The following is a 14,545-nucleotide window of genomic DNA, read 5'->3' as shown; positions in this document are numbered from 1 at the left end:
GCAGAGTTGCTATGGAGATTAAATGTGAAAATGTGTACAATGTGTAGTACATGCCAAAGAAATGACATTTTCTGTCAGAAATGTAAGTAATTTGGGGCCAATTGTCCAATTTTGAATTTTTGAGAAAGTAGAAAATCAGCAAATTTTCAAAGTCATTTCATAGCCAAAGGTTGAAACACAAGCTACAGGCTTGATTATCCTAAAGAAACTTCTTTTCCTTCCCAAGCTACCAGGTGTGTTTTCTTGCTTTGCCACTAGATGGCAATTGCCTCCCAGAGTATTTGAGCTCAAACACCATAAAATCCCAGAGGCCCCACCAAGGCTAACTTTTAAATTACAAAGCAGTCCAGAACCACGCCCTGGTCTCTCAAAGATAATTTGTTCACTTAGTAACTAAGAAATACAGGGACCACTTCCTGAAATTCAAGGGGGTAGGAGAAGGGGTGATTGTCTAGAAGAGCAACTTAAGACTTTTTCCACAAAGTAACTCATTCATCTAACCTAGTTTGTTCCTGCTGCAAGAATCTTTGCTCTCACTGCCCCGTATTCCCGGACCCTCTCCCTCCAGACATTTGTGCAGCCCCCTCCTTTATGTGTTTATTTACTAGCTCCCTGCCTCCGTAATGTAAGTGTCAGGAGAGTTTTAGTTTCCTACAGCACACTCAACCTTAGGAATTATGCTTTCCACGTAGTAAGTGCTCAGTAAACATTGGCTGAATGAAAGTTAAATGAATACCCAGGACTCTCAAAAGTTGCTTGTCCAGTAGCTGGATAGACACCCTCCCTCTTCTGAAGAAAGCAAATCAAGATGCAAGTGAACCAGAGACGGTGTATGTCCTGCTGAGGCAGGGCTGAAGCTTCAGGCGGCTTCCCACCCCCCACCTCTGGAAATCACATCTCATCTCCTACATTCTTGGGGCCATCGGTGACAATAAACTAGCCTGAGATGATGGGTAAAAGTCAAGAGTGACCCCTTTCTTTCCTTAACAATAACGTGCCTTTTAATAGGGTCCTTCTGGAGAGAAAGCTGTTCCCCAAAACCCATCATCTCTTCATCTCTTTCCTGTAGTCTTTTATCTAAACCTTTAGGTCTCTGGTGCTTCAGAGGGAAGTAAATGCAGTCTCTCCTCCCATAAACTGTTCCTGAGAGGGGCATCCCAGTCCCTGGACTTCAGATCAGTACTCCCCTTGGGCCCCATATGTAATCATCAGCTCCTGATAATCTCACCTCAAGCCTGCCTCTGTGTTCTTCTTCCCCATTCTCACTGCCACCACCCAGAGCCAGGCCCTCCTTTTCCTGAGTTGGTGGATGGGAAATAGGCTATTTAATGAAATGCATGTTTCTGGCCATGACATTCTGCTCAAAACCTTCCAAGGACCTTGTAAAACCAGCTTATGTCATCTCCTTACGAAGCCTTCCCTGCCCCCTTCCTCTCAGAAGAATTGACTCTCTCCCCGTTGCGTCTCTGCTGTGCTTCATGTAGACTCGACTATTACCATCTGTTCCTCTCTACTGCAGTGACTTGTTAGCCAGCTGCTTCACCTCTAGACTAGCAGGCCTTCATCATGTTACTTTTTATGTCCAGTATGTTAAAAAAAAAACTGACTTTTATCAGCGTATCAACACCTATAGTTGGTTCTTATTACCCATCAAAAACAATCCGAGCCTCTTGCTCTATCATTAACAGTCACCACCATGTCCCTTCATTAGTCCCCCATATATCTCATCCACTCCCAGCCAGGCTGAGTGTCCCTGGGTGCCCCTGTTAGCATGTGTCTGGGACCACCTAAAGGATCCTGGCGAAAGGCCCCTAAATGGTAACGTTTAGTACATGATGGCAGATTGTACTTAAAATGGTAGATGTTAGAATATAGTTAACTGGAGGTTCTAGAGCCAGACCACCTGGTTCAATTTCCCTTCTACCACTTACTAAATTGTGACTTGGGAAATTATATCACCTTAACCTCTCCATGCCTTAGTTTCTTCCCTGGCAAAAAAGGTGCCAATAACAGGACCTATCTCATAAAGGTTTTTTGGAGGATTAGAATGATATAGATAAAGCTCTAGAACAACCTTGTCACATAGTAAGCATTTACTTAATTCTGATTATTATTGAGTGTCTGCTATATGTCGGCCACAATGCTAGAAACTTGACATATATTACTAAAACAGGAAAAGTTCCCATGTCCCCCTCACAGGGCGTGCAATGGAGGCGTGGCTCGCTTCTCCAGTGCCAGGCTGCTCAAACCTCTAGGGGGAGCATGCAGATGGGCAGGCTGTGCGACTCCAACCCCACGGCAGTGTCTTGGGGCGAATGTTTACAGCTGAAGCCCCAGTGGGCGTGTGTTACAGGGTGCTCTTTTAGTTTGGCCCTTTGTAGGCGGCTTGTGGTAGCTCAATTAGACCTATGCCTTATTGCAAGGACAGAGGACTTTGTGTATCCTGGGGTTCTTGCCTTGGTGTACCAGAAGAATCAGATCACGCGTGGGCTTGGAGAATGAGTGCAAGGTTTCATTGAGTGGAAGTAGCTCTCGGCAGATGGGGGAGCCAGAAGAGAGATGGTTTTCCCGTGGAGTTGGGCTGCTCGGCGGCCTGGGCTCTCCTCCAACTGCCACCTTGTTCCACCTGTCGATAGCCTGCTGGCCAGCCAGCATCGGTCGTGTGTTCTTCGCCCAGCATGCTCCCCTCAATGTCCTCTCAACGTCCAGCCACTCGTGTCTTCTTCCACCAATGTGTTTCTCTCAACCTCCAGCCGCTTGTGTGTCTGCCTGCTAGGGTCTCGGGGTTTTTATAAGCACAGGATGTGGGCGTGGCAGTCCGGGGTGGTCCTGGGAAATGCAACATTTGAGCAGGAAGGCAGGAGTGTCTGTCCTCTCCTAGGTCAGTGGGCACAGGCTGAGGGTGGAGCCCTCACTAGGGACCATGCCCTTCCCTTCCCAGCACTTCCCTTGTCCCCTTTCCTATCATTACTTCTCATCCTTACAACAACACTGGAAGCAAACAGTACTTTCTTCCTTCAACCAGTGAAAGGGCTGAAGCCCACAGAGATTAAGTACCTGTCTCAAATTCACATGGTCAGGACATTTTGAAGCAAAGATTTAAATCTACTTATGTAATTTTTGCCATACCTGTACTATTATTTACTAAATAGCCTTTAATTTGGCTCCTTCTCCTTTAAATAAATATATTAATAAATCTAAACTGCATTTCATTTTCACAAATAAGTTTGATGTGTTCACTAATTCTCCTTATTCACATAATAAGTTTACAATAGTTAAATGTCCATATTTCCCCTAAAAATATCAGATATTCCACAGTAATTACTAAAAATCTTATATATTCCACAGACCATGGTACTGAGCCACATTGCTTAGCCTGTTTTTACTTATATGCGTTTCACAAGAATAAAGTAATCACTTAACTTATAAATTAAAAGGACTTAAAAAAGCAATCTAAGCCAGGAGTCAGTAGCCTTCAATTTTTATGGCAATTTTGAGGAATTGACAATGGCTGCCCAGAATAAATACTGTGTTGGACACAACAAGAAATAACACCATGCTCTCTGTGCACTGTAGGCCCAGGAGGCTGGAGTGAGGGGATTGGCCACATATGTGCCATTCTTTGTCTAGTCCAATCCACTCAACTTTTCAGAGATGATGCCCCATTAACTCTTCTTCCTCCCATCGCCATTCCTTTACTGGATAACCATGAGAGTCATATTTTACCAAGAGACACTAGTAAGTAAGCAAGGAAGGAGACTGGCAACTGTCTTCATTCTGCAGTGATGGCAGCTTAGGAGACACACAGGGAACCTAGGGCCATCAAAAAGGCAATTAAAAGGGCTGACAGATGATATGCTGGATAGGACATCCAGGCAAGGAGAGTAGAAAAACATCAAGGAGCTGTAACAGCCAGACACAATAGGATCCTGGCAAGTAAACATTGTTTAATGTGATGACTGTGTATTAAACCTGAAGTTAGCATTTAGCCGCTGTCGGTAAGCCAGCTGGATGCCTCTAAGTGCTTACTGGGACTCTTGTATATATATTTTTTCTTGCTCCAACACATACTTAAGGCAGACACTGGGTTGTGGTAAGAGATCTCTTTTATGGCTATTTACTTGGACCAAGTTGTTATGCCCATGCAGACAAGCCTCTACTTATTTGGTCTCATTTGAAGGATTAAAAAAAAATTCTCCTACTGATTCTCCCTCTATAATTCTTCCTATTCTTTCCATTATTAAAAGGAAGGGAGGTTTGTTCAGTGGTTAGGATCTCTCCAAAATCTACAAAAGAAGAGTCGCAGGCCCTTCCTCTTCTGGCAAGACTGGATCCCTTTTTCAGAAAACATGTACAAGATCACAGTTCAGAAAAGAGTTAACATAGCAGACTTGAAAACTGCTATGCTTAGAAAGCCTTGCTTACAGGATCGGCCTTTGGGCTGACATCTGGAAACTTAGATTTCAGAAGATTCCCACAATTCACTAGCAAGAAAGGCTCACTGTACCTAAACTGTGTAAACATGGTTTACGCTGAACACCTGCTTTCATTCTGGGAGTCTGGAATTTGTGTACATGGCAGGCAGAGGCAGGTAAAGAGGGCATGCCCCCAGACCCCAGTGAAACACCTGGGCGCTGAATCTCTAACGGGCTTTCCTGATGGGCAACATTTCACACTTGTTGTCACAACTCATTACTGGGAAATTTAAGAGTGTCCTCTGTGACAACATTAGGAAATTAGACCCCTGGAAATTTGCACCTAACTTACCCTGAACATGCACCTGTCCCCTTTGCCAATTTTTGTCTGAATCCTTTCACTGCAATAAATAATTGCTGTGAGTAGGACTATGCATTCTATACATTGAGTCCTGTGAGTCCCTCCAGGGGATCGTGGAACCAGTAGCAGACCAGGGGAATCCACTGACACAAGCACTTGTGCTTTTCTGTGCTCTGGGAATATAAGTAGATGGGTCATGGCCAGAAAACAAACAAACAAAAATTGAGCTAAAAATACAAAATTTAACCATAAAGTGTGAACTCCATAATCATCAACTAGAGAGCTGATCTACGTCTTGGACAAGCGGTGAAACATGGTGAATTTCCTGTAGCAATTGGAGAAGGGGGATTTTGCCCTTGAAAAGCATCATTCAATTTATGATCTGATCTTGTACAGAAGAGGAGAAAGTTGCTATATAAATAAATGCTAGCTAACACAAACAACCTCTCTTGAAGTAGAATCACCTCCAAACTAGAAATCTAAGATTCCTCCCCACTTCTTTATAAAGGCCCTGCCTTCCATAAAGGCCTTTAGAAAACCTTAGACCTGAAAGGGAGCTCAAAGCTCGTCATTCCCTCTCTTCTCAGTATAGAAATCCTCTTCAGAACATTCCTATCAGATTATCTCTTGAGCACTTCCCATTCACCCAATGCTTCTCAAAAATTTCCTCCAAACTACCCTAAGAAAATAGCTCTTATTGGCAGAGTAGTTACAGGTATAGTTCCAATCAGATTTGAAAAGATAAGTATCTCTGAGCATACCTTGCTTTTCCTTAAAATTTATTTGATTTTTGTTATTTCCTCACATGTCTGTGTTTTGTGGAGAGATGCATCACCATTTTAAAAAGCATGCCTCAGGCCAGGCACCGTGGCTCACATCTGTCATCCCAGCACTTTGGGAGGCCAAGGCAGGAGAATCGATTGAGCCCAGGAGTTGAGGACCAGCCAGGGCAACAAAGCAAGACCTTGTTTCTGCTAAAGGTAATTTTTTTTTTTTTCAAAAAATTAGCCAGGTGTGGTAGCACATTCCTGTACTCCCAACTACTAGGGAGGCTGAGGTGGGAGGATTGATTTAACCTGGGAGATTGAGGCTGCAGTGAGGTTTGAATGCCATTGCACTTCAGCCTGAGAGACAGAAAAATACCTTGTTCAAAAAGAAAGAAAAAAATAATAAAGTGGCCGGGCACGGTGGCTCATGCCTGTAATCCCAGAACTTTGGGAGGCCGAGGTGGGTGGATCACAAGGTCAGGAGATCAAGACCATCCTGGCTAACACAGTGAAACCCTGTCTTTACTAAAAATACAAAAATTAGCCAGGTGTGGTGGCGGGCACCTGTAGTCCCAGCTACTTGGGAGGCTGAGGCAGGAGAATGGCATGAACGCAGAAGGTGGAGCTTGCAGTGAGCCGAGATCGCGCCACTGCACTCCAGCCTGGGCGATAGAGCGAGACTCTGTCTCAAAAATAAATAAATAAATAAATAAATAATAAAGTATGGCCTTAGAGAGATTACTAAAGTACATTTTTATGTAAATTTTTTCTAATTACAAAATACAAAAAAAGTACAGAGAGAAAAGAATAATACCTATGCATAATCCCTGCACTTCTACCAAGATAACTGCTTCTAATATTTATGTGCCTGTCTTAGAAATTTTTATTTTAAAGAAAAAACCAACTATAAGATAGTGTGATAGGTTCTACTTGCAGAAAAAAAATATGAAAGAAAAAAAGAATGGAGAATTACAATCTTAACAGAAGAAGTGCCTGAAATCTACTTTGACTAGAAAACCTTGAGGTGAGAGAGACAGAAAATTAGACATAATAACCATGTTTTCATTTTAAAACACACCTTTCAAGTAAGGATCCAAATGCTTCAGATATACTAGGCAAAGACAGGGTCCAAGAAATTTAAGAAAGGCTGTCTGCACATGTATTCATCTTGATTCTTCGTTAATGTAAGGTTTAGCATCTATATACCCTTTAGTTATACTCACTCAGCAGCTGTCAGCAGAATCATTGCACAGGTTAAGAGACAGCAGTGTTGGGAATTTACTTTCCAATGACATATATATACAGGTCTTTCCAAGACGTAGAAAGTTTAGGTCTCATAAGAAAAATAATTGTGCTTCTAAGGCATTAGATTTCGTGGTTGGCCAGCTAAATAAGAGACCTACATCCGTTTCAAGGGCCTAAAGGAGGTAGATGTTGCACACACACACACACACACACACAAACACACACAAGAAGATGGGTGACACTCCTGCTGAACAACAATATTCTACCAGGCAACTGGCTAAAGGAGTGGAATTTACTTCAATGGTTGGACACCTAAAGGTATCTACAGTGTTTGAAAGAAACTGAGAACTTGCTTTAGAAGTCCAAGTTCTAGTCCAAGTTCTGTCCTTTACCATCTGGTTGTCTTTGCAAGCCGTTTCACTTCTCTGAGCCTGTTTTCCCATCAATAGAATGGGTACAACAATGTCCACCTTGAATGATTCGGGGTTTATATAATTTAGACTACTTGGCATGTAATAAATACTGAATAAATGTAGCCCAGAGAATTGTTACACTGATACAATAAAACAATACATGCGAAAGCACTTCGTAATCTGTATAGTTATCTGGGAGTGGGAGAGAGCCAAACCTTGCCAGAATACTACTGTTTAGAACTAAGGATTACATTTAATAAGGGCCTCATACATCAAGGAAGGCAAACAGATTGAGACAACTCCATTTGATGAGGAGCTGCTGTCTTGAGTGCCACATTGTAAAAAGTACCCTGCAGCCATGAGTACAGAAGAGACAAAGAAATACAGCATTCATGGCAGGTATTGCAGCATAATCGAAATGAGTTAGAGCTTGAGCCCAGCAGGAACTTACAGAAAGACACTCGGCCTACACCCTGGCTCCCTAATCTGAGCTGCACCATTGAATGTTGCAGAAAAAGGTTTCGTGAACAGAACATGGCAATCATAAGCATTAGACTTGTAAGGTATATATACTCAAGTATATCTAAGTGTGTGATCTCAAATTGCTGGATATCAGCAAAAAAGAACAGAGAATATTTCCAGTCACAATCCAAGGACAATATGGAGTATCAGTTTCCACTAACTATGAGATTAATGATAGACCTACTTGATAGAGTTTCTATGAGGAATAAATTAGATGAAATATAGAAAATACCTAGAACATGTCTAGCAAGGGGCAAGCTTTTGATAATATATAACTGTTATTATTAGGATAAAAATGTATTATCTTTTGTTTCAATAATTTACAATACAATTTGGGATTAGGTTACAAAATTAATGAGTAATGTGATACTCAAGTGAGGTAAAATTATTTATTAATAATCTCTAAATTATCAAGACCTGCAGACTTGGAAGCTCCAAAGCAAATAATACATGACTTTAATCACTCTTTGTCTTTCAAGTGAGATCTCCCTTTACCCAGGGCAAGGGAAGCTTCTGTTTTAATGGAAAGGAAAAGAGAGAGGACGGAGGGAATTGAAGCTGGAGCAGGCTTGTACAATGGGACAAATAAATATAGTTTTCTCTCTTTCTGACCAATACATACCGTTGGCTTCATTTTACAGTTGGCTTCAAGTTAACAGTGCATGTGATGCAAATCAATTTACAACTTTCCTTAGTAATTAAATCAAATAGTAATAAAATACTTAAAGCTGTCTTTTACTATGCCTCAGTCTGACAACTGAGAGGCAACTACTGCAAACATATTGAATTATGTCTTCTGGTATTCAGCTTCGTTTCTCTAAATAATGTGCTTGTGCATTTATTTCTTGATTAATGTGTCTTATACATTATCTAGTGACTTCTGTTAATATTTAGCTCTATTACATTCCCAACCCTCCACCTCCTTTCTTCCCTACACTCCCTCTTACATCACGGTTTTTCTTAATAAATCAATAGTGTTTATATTTTTATTATATAAATATTGTTTATTTCCAAGTCAAATAGTTTATTATTACATTCCCATTTACATACAATTTTCTGGTATTTCTTTTTCTTTTCTTTCTTTTCTTTTTTTTTTTTTTTTGAGATGGAGTTTCGCTCTTGTTGCCCAGGCTGGAATGCAATGGCGTGATCTCAGCTCACCACAACCTCCGCCTCCCGGATTCAAGCGATTCTCCTGCCTCAGCCTCACGAGTAGCAGAATCCCAGCTACTTACAGGCATAGTTAGTAACTGCTTTATTTATCATTCCTTGGTTTTCTATGCCTATTCCAAGTTTTTCTAATGCTACTTGCAGGCATGATTAGTGATTGCTTTATTTATCATTGCTACTGATTACAAGCATAGTTAGTGATTACTTATTTATCATTGATTGGTTTTCTGTGCCCATTCCAAGTCTTTTCAAATGCTGCAGCTGTTTTGTTGTGTACTTATCAATAATTATTTAACTCAAATGCTAGCCAACCATTTAATTTAGTTATATTATTTTTCTCTTTGAGGATGAAACTGTCCATCCAGTTCTAGTAAGAACTGGTAGCTTTCTTGCCCTGATGCTTAGCTGTTTATACTGAAACTTCCCCTCCACTTCTCTCCTGTATTGGATCCCCTGATTCCTTGAAGTAGTGTCTATTTTTCATTTTAGCCTATCAATTGCTAAAACATATTCTGCAATAACTTCCTGAGAAAGGATACATGAAAAATTAGTTTTTTGACTTCTGATGTATCCTGATTGATTGATTGATTGGTGGGGTATGGAAACCTAAGTTGAAGTCAAATCCCCTTAGAATTTTGAAGGTATTTCTTTACTATCTTCTAGAATCCTATATTTTAGCAATCTTATTTGCTATCCTTTGATTGGGACCCTTTTTTCCTCTATAACTTGATGTAGGCCTTTTTGTATTTGTTGATCTGGGTAACTGGTGGACCCTTTCACTCTAGAAACTTTCAGCATTCAGTAATGAGAAATTTTCCTATATTATTTACTTGACAATTTCTTCCTTTATGTTTTCTCAGTTCTATCTTTCTGGATCACTTCCTTCGTAGGATGTTTGTTCTCCTTGTTTGATCTCCAATATAGAACCCCTAGCTCTATTTTCTGGGCAATTATCTTTCACTTTATTATTTACATATTAATAAAATTAACCAACTTATTTGTATTAGTCAGGGTACTAATGATGCAATGATGAGAAGCAAACTCTGCCTCATAAAGCAGAAAGGGAATGTACATAAAACATTTTGGGAAGCTTATAGAATATTTGCAACATGAAAGAACAGACTTAGAGGATGCAACAGCCAAGGCTACAACAGCCAAGAAACCAGAGCACCCTGAATACTTCTCAGAACATAATCCATAAGAGTGTGTCTGGAATTGGTGGGCTCTTGGTCTCGCTGACTTAAAGAATGAAGCTGCGGACCCTTCCCGTGAGTGTTACAGTTCTTAAAGATGGTGTGTCCGGAGTTTGTACCTTCTGATGTTCGGACGTGTCCAGAGTTTCTTCCTTCTGGTAGGTTTGTGGTCTCGCTGACTTCAGGAGTGGAGCCGCAGACCTTCGCTGTGAGTGTTACAGTTCATAAAAGCAGCGCCTCCAGAGTTGTTAGCTTCTCCCGGTTGGTTTGTTGTCTTGCTGACTTCAGGAGTGAAGCTGCAGACCTTCAAGATGAGTGTGACAGCTCTTAAAGGCGGCGTGTCTGGAGTTGTTCGTTTCTCCTGGTGGGTTTGTGGTCTCACTGGCTTCAGGAGTGAAGCTGTAGATCTTCCTGGTGAGTGTTACAGCTTATAAAGGTAGTGTGGACCCAAAAGCAGAACAGCAGCAAGATTTATTGCAAAGAGCAAAAGAACAAGGCCTCCACAGCATTGAAAGCTACCCCAAGAGGATGCCGCTGCTTGCTTCGGTGACCTGCTTTTATTCCCTTATTTGGCCCCACCCACATCCTGCTGATTGGTCCATTTTACAGAGAGTTGATTGGTCCGTTTTACAGAGTGCTGATTGGTCCATTTTTACAGAGTGCTGACTGGTGCATTTACAAACCTTTAGCTAGACACAGAGCGCTGATTGGTGCATTTACAATCCTTTAGCTAGACACAAAAGTTCTCCAAGTCCCCACCCAATTAGCTAGACACAGAGTGCTGATTGGTGCATTTACAAACCTTTAGCAAGACAGTTCTCCAAGTCTCCACCCTACCCAGAAGCCCAGCTGGCTTCATCTCTCAAAAGGGTTACTGTCGCCATCACTGGGCATAGCTTGCACTGTAATGCCACCAACACTGGGTGCTGTGTGGTGTCACTAGAATTTCTTCCAATCTACCATCAGAAGCTGGAAGTAGCTGCAATCACAACTTCCAGACTCAGCAGAATGGATCTGTGTGGTACCTGAGTCTTCGTGTCACTAAATGCTAATTCATAGTCTAGAGAAACTGACCATGCCCTAGTTACAAGCAAATGTTTGACATTTTCGGTTTTAATATTGGAAACTGGTTCTGTCTCAAAAGGTAGGGAATCCCCCAAATGTATGATAAGGGTTCAGAGACTGGGCAATCACAAAGGATAAAAATGTCCACTGAGGTCCATGCTTAATCCATCCTACACCAATGTTCACCCTTCCTCTACACTTCTAAAAAAATGCTTCTACATAGCATAATGCAAGGGAAAATACCTTGTCCAACTAAAAAACATGCTTATCCTTTGCCCTAATATTTAAAAAGCAGTCAACTCAAAGTCTCATTGTTATTTATTGTTTCCATTCCAAGGTCAGGATCTCTGAGTAATGTTCATGCTTCTCTGGTTCTGTACTGATAACGTATTCAATATCACATAATCTTGGATTAATTTGTGAATTTAACCATAACGAACAAACATAAGGTAGTGGGAGATGGGGGATAAAGGAAAGAAAAGAAGGCAGTTCAACTGTCTAGGATATTAATTACTTTCAATAGCAAAACCTGCAGTTACTTTTGCACCAACGTATAATACAAGAAAATATTGGGAGATGCTGCTGTCCTTATTTCTCCAAATCCCCACCAAACTTGTGGTGGGCTGAAAAATGATTCTTCAACGATATGTCCACATCCTAATACTCGGAAACTGTATATGTTACTGTATTTGAATAAAGAGTCCTTGTAGATGCAATTGAATTAAGGATCTTGAGATGAAGAGATAATCCTGGATTACAAACACGGACATAGACATAAAATCCAATCATAGAGGTCCACATAAGAGAGAGGCAGAGAAATGTTTGACACATACAGAAGAGGAAAAGTCAATGTGTACACCAAGGCAGAGATTACAACAATGTGGCCACAAGCCAAGGAATGCCAGCAGCCACCAAAACGTAGAAGCAGCAAGAAATGTGTATCCGCTAGAGCCTCCAGAGGGAGCATATTCCTGCTGAAACCTTGATTTTAGCTCAGCGAAACTGATGTCAGGTTTATGGTCTTCAGAATTGTAAGAGAATAAATTTCAGTTATTTTAACCAACCAGACTTGTGAGAGGTTGTTACAGCAAACACTGGAAAAGAATATGAAGCTACAGTAGAATTTAGGATTTTCCTTCTCTACTATCAGGCTCAGAAGTCTGTGTTTGTCAAATGCTTCTCATGAGATTCTAGACATTATTCAGATTTTTAAATTACTTCTTTGGTAGCAGCAGCATCTGCTAAATGGGTCACTTCTTCACCACCCCTGCTATTTCCTTCTTCAGGGAGGAGTTCCTATACCTTTAATACTTCTGATCTGCACATTTTCTTGCTAATTGGTGAATTTGGAAGGAGAAGTTCCTTCCTTTTGGGAACCTGGTCTCTGCATAGAGGTTTTTGTACCTGGGTAGTTGGCTTTTAACTGCTACAGCCTGAACAAAAGACTTTTAAATCTAAGCTGCAGAGCATTGTGACTTTTGTGGATGATTATAGTTTAAGGAGGCTAATTCCAGAGGCAGAACCTGACCCATGGGAAGTTTCAGAGAAATGTCAGTTGAAAGCCACTAGGCCTCAGCAAAGACACTGGAGACCTCAGGTCTCAGCAAAATCTCCAAGAAGAATATTTGTTGGGGGCAAGAAAACCACAACAGGAGGAAGTTCACCCAGAGGCTGGCAAGCAAACTGATTGCTCTGTCCTCAGCAAACTTACAGGCCCATGGTAGGCACAGGCAGCTTCGCAGTACAGGCAAAAGCAGTTCAAACTTTAACTACATGTAACATACCTGTGTGGGCAACAGGACCTCTGCAGAAGCCTTGGAATATGTTGGGAAGCCTGAGTCAACAAGAACACCTGAGGCAGGGGTCCAGTTGTAGGGAAATACAGTGTGTCTTCCTATAAGCCTTTGAGACATTAGTTATAGCACAACATTTGTTTTTTTTTAAGCTGAAAGGAAGGTAAACTCACGTGCATTACAAAGCACTAGGGAGATTCATATATATCCACCCTAGCTTTATATCATTTATCATTATTTATATCACACTAGCTTCATATATCCATACTAGCTTTATATTATTCGTGTCCAGCCAACATAAGATGTCCTAGATTGGCTGTTTCAACTTCCATTCTACATTCCCAAGGGGAAAACTGCAACAAGGTCTAAGGTTGAATTAGTAAGTCTTGTATATGGACTCAAGAATCATCCTCATTCAGTGGTACCCCATTTGGTTAATTTCTTATGAGGAAGAAACCTTCCCCAGGATGCAGTTTTCTTTAACCTAAACAACCTGACAGGTGCGTGACACGTGACTGACACGTCTGTGACTGTGTGACACGTGACTGACAAATCTGTGACATGTGTGTGGCATGTGACTGACAGGTGTATGACGTGCTATATGTGAATGACATGTGTGTGACATGTGACTGACACATGACTGACAGGTGACTGGCACATGACTGACACGTGTGACATGTGACTGACGTGTGGCACGTGACTGACAGGGGTATGACACCTGTGTGACAGGTGAATGACGTGTGTGACAGGTGACTGATATGACTGACATAGTTGACACGTGACTGGCACATGACTGACACATGTGGCATGTGACAAGTAAATGACATGTGTGACACATGACTGACAGGTGGCTGACACGTGTGCAGCATGTGACTGACACCTGGCTGACACATTTCTGACACATGGCAGGCACATGCTGACATATAGCTGATGTGTGTGAGGGGCATGTGACTGACGTGACCAACACATGACACACGTGTGTGACTGGTGTGTGACCCATGACTGAATCATTACAGACCCGTGAATGACCTGTGTGTGACCTGTGTGTGACCCCTGTCCAGGTAATTTTTGTTTTTTTAGTAGAGGCGAGGTTTCACCATATTGGCCATGATGGTCTCGATTTCTTGACTTCATGATCCACCTTCTCAGCCTCCCAAAGCGCTAGGATTACAGGTGTGAGCTACCACACCTGGCCTCAAATGATACTCTGTTGGAAAGGAGAATGGATATACAGGTGGATATTCCTTTAAGGTATGGTAGATACACAAGGTCATATTAGTTTCTCTTGGAGATTTCTCACTAATCAGCTTTGGCTCACAACAGGCATTGTTAAGAAGATTCTAGAAGCTTGACATTGACCTTCTTGTGTCTTAGAGACATTAAAACAAAGGCTTTCTTTTTCTACTTTTCACTCGGGAACCTTAGAGTATTTGGTAACATAAAATACTGGGTTCTAGGGAAATAACTGTCCCTGGGATAACTGCTCTAGAGCCGATAATTGATTTTTTTTTAAATTTGGTGAATATGGCAAGTACTGACAAATGTGTGCAGCACATTAAGATGAAACACCAAAGTTGTTGCTTCAGAACAATTCTGGAGTC

General features: G+C 41.4%; 1 protein-coding gene across 1 annotated transcript in view; it reads right to left on the bottom strand.

Annotated features, from left to right (window-relative positions):
* The window catches only part of LOC139357576 (interferon-activable protein 208-like), a 274,308-nt gene that overhangs the window by 65,237 nt on the left and 194,526 nt on the right, over nt 1–14,545 (bottom strand). The gene's annotated exons all lie outside the window — the stretch shown is intronic.

Source organism: Macaca nemestrina, chromosome 12, assembly GCF_043159975.1.
Source record: "Macaca nemestrina isolate mMacNem1 chromosome 12, mMacNem.hap1, whole genome shotgun sequence".
In the NCBI taxonomy this organism is placed as follows: domain Eukaryota; kingdom Metazoa; phylum Chordata; class Mammalia; order Primates; family Cercopithecidae; genus Macaca; species Macaca nemestrina.
This window is presented reverse-complemented; position numbering and strand designations above follow the sequence as displayed.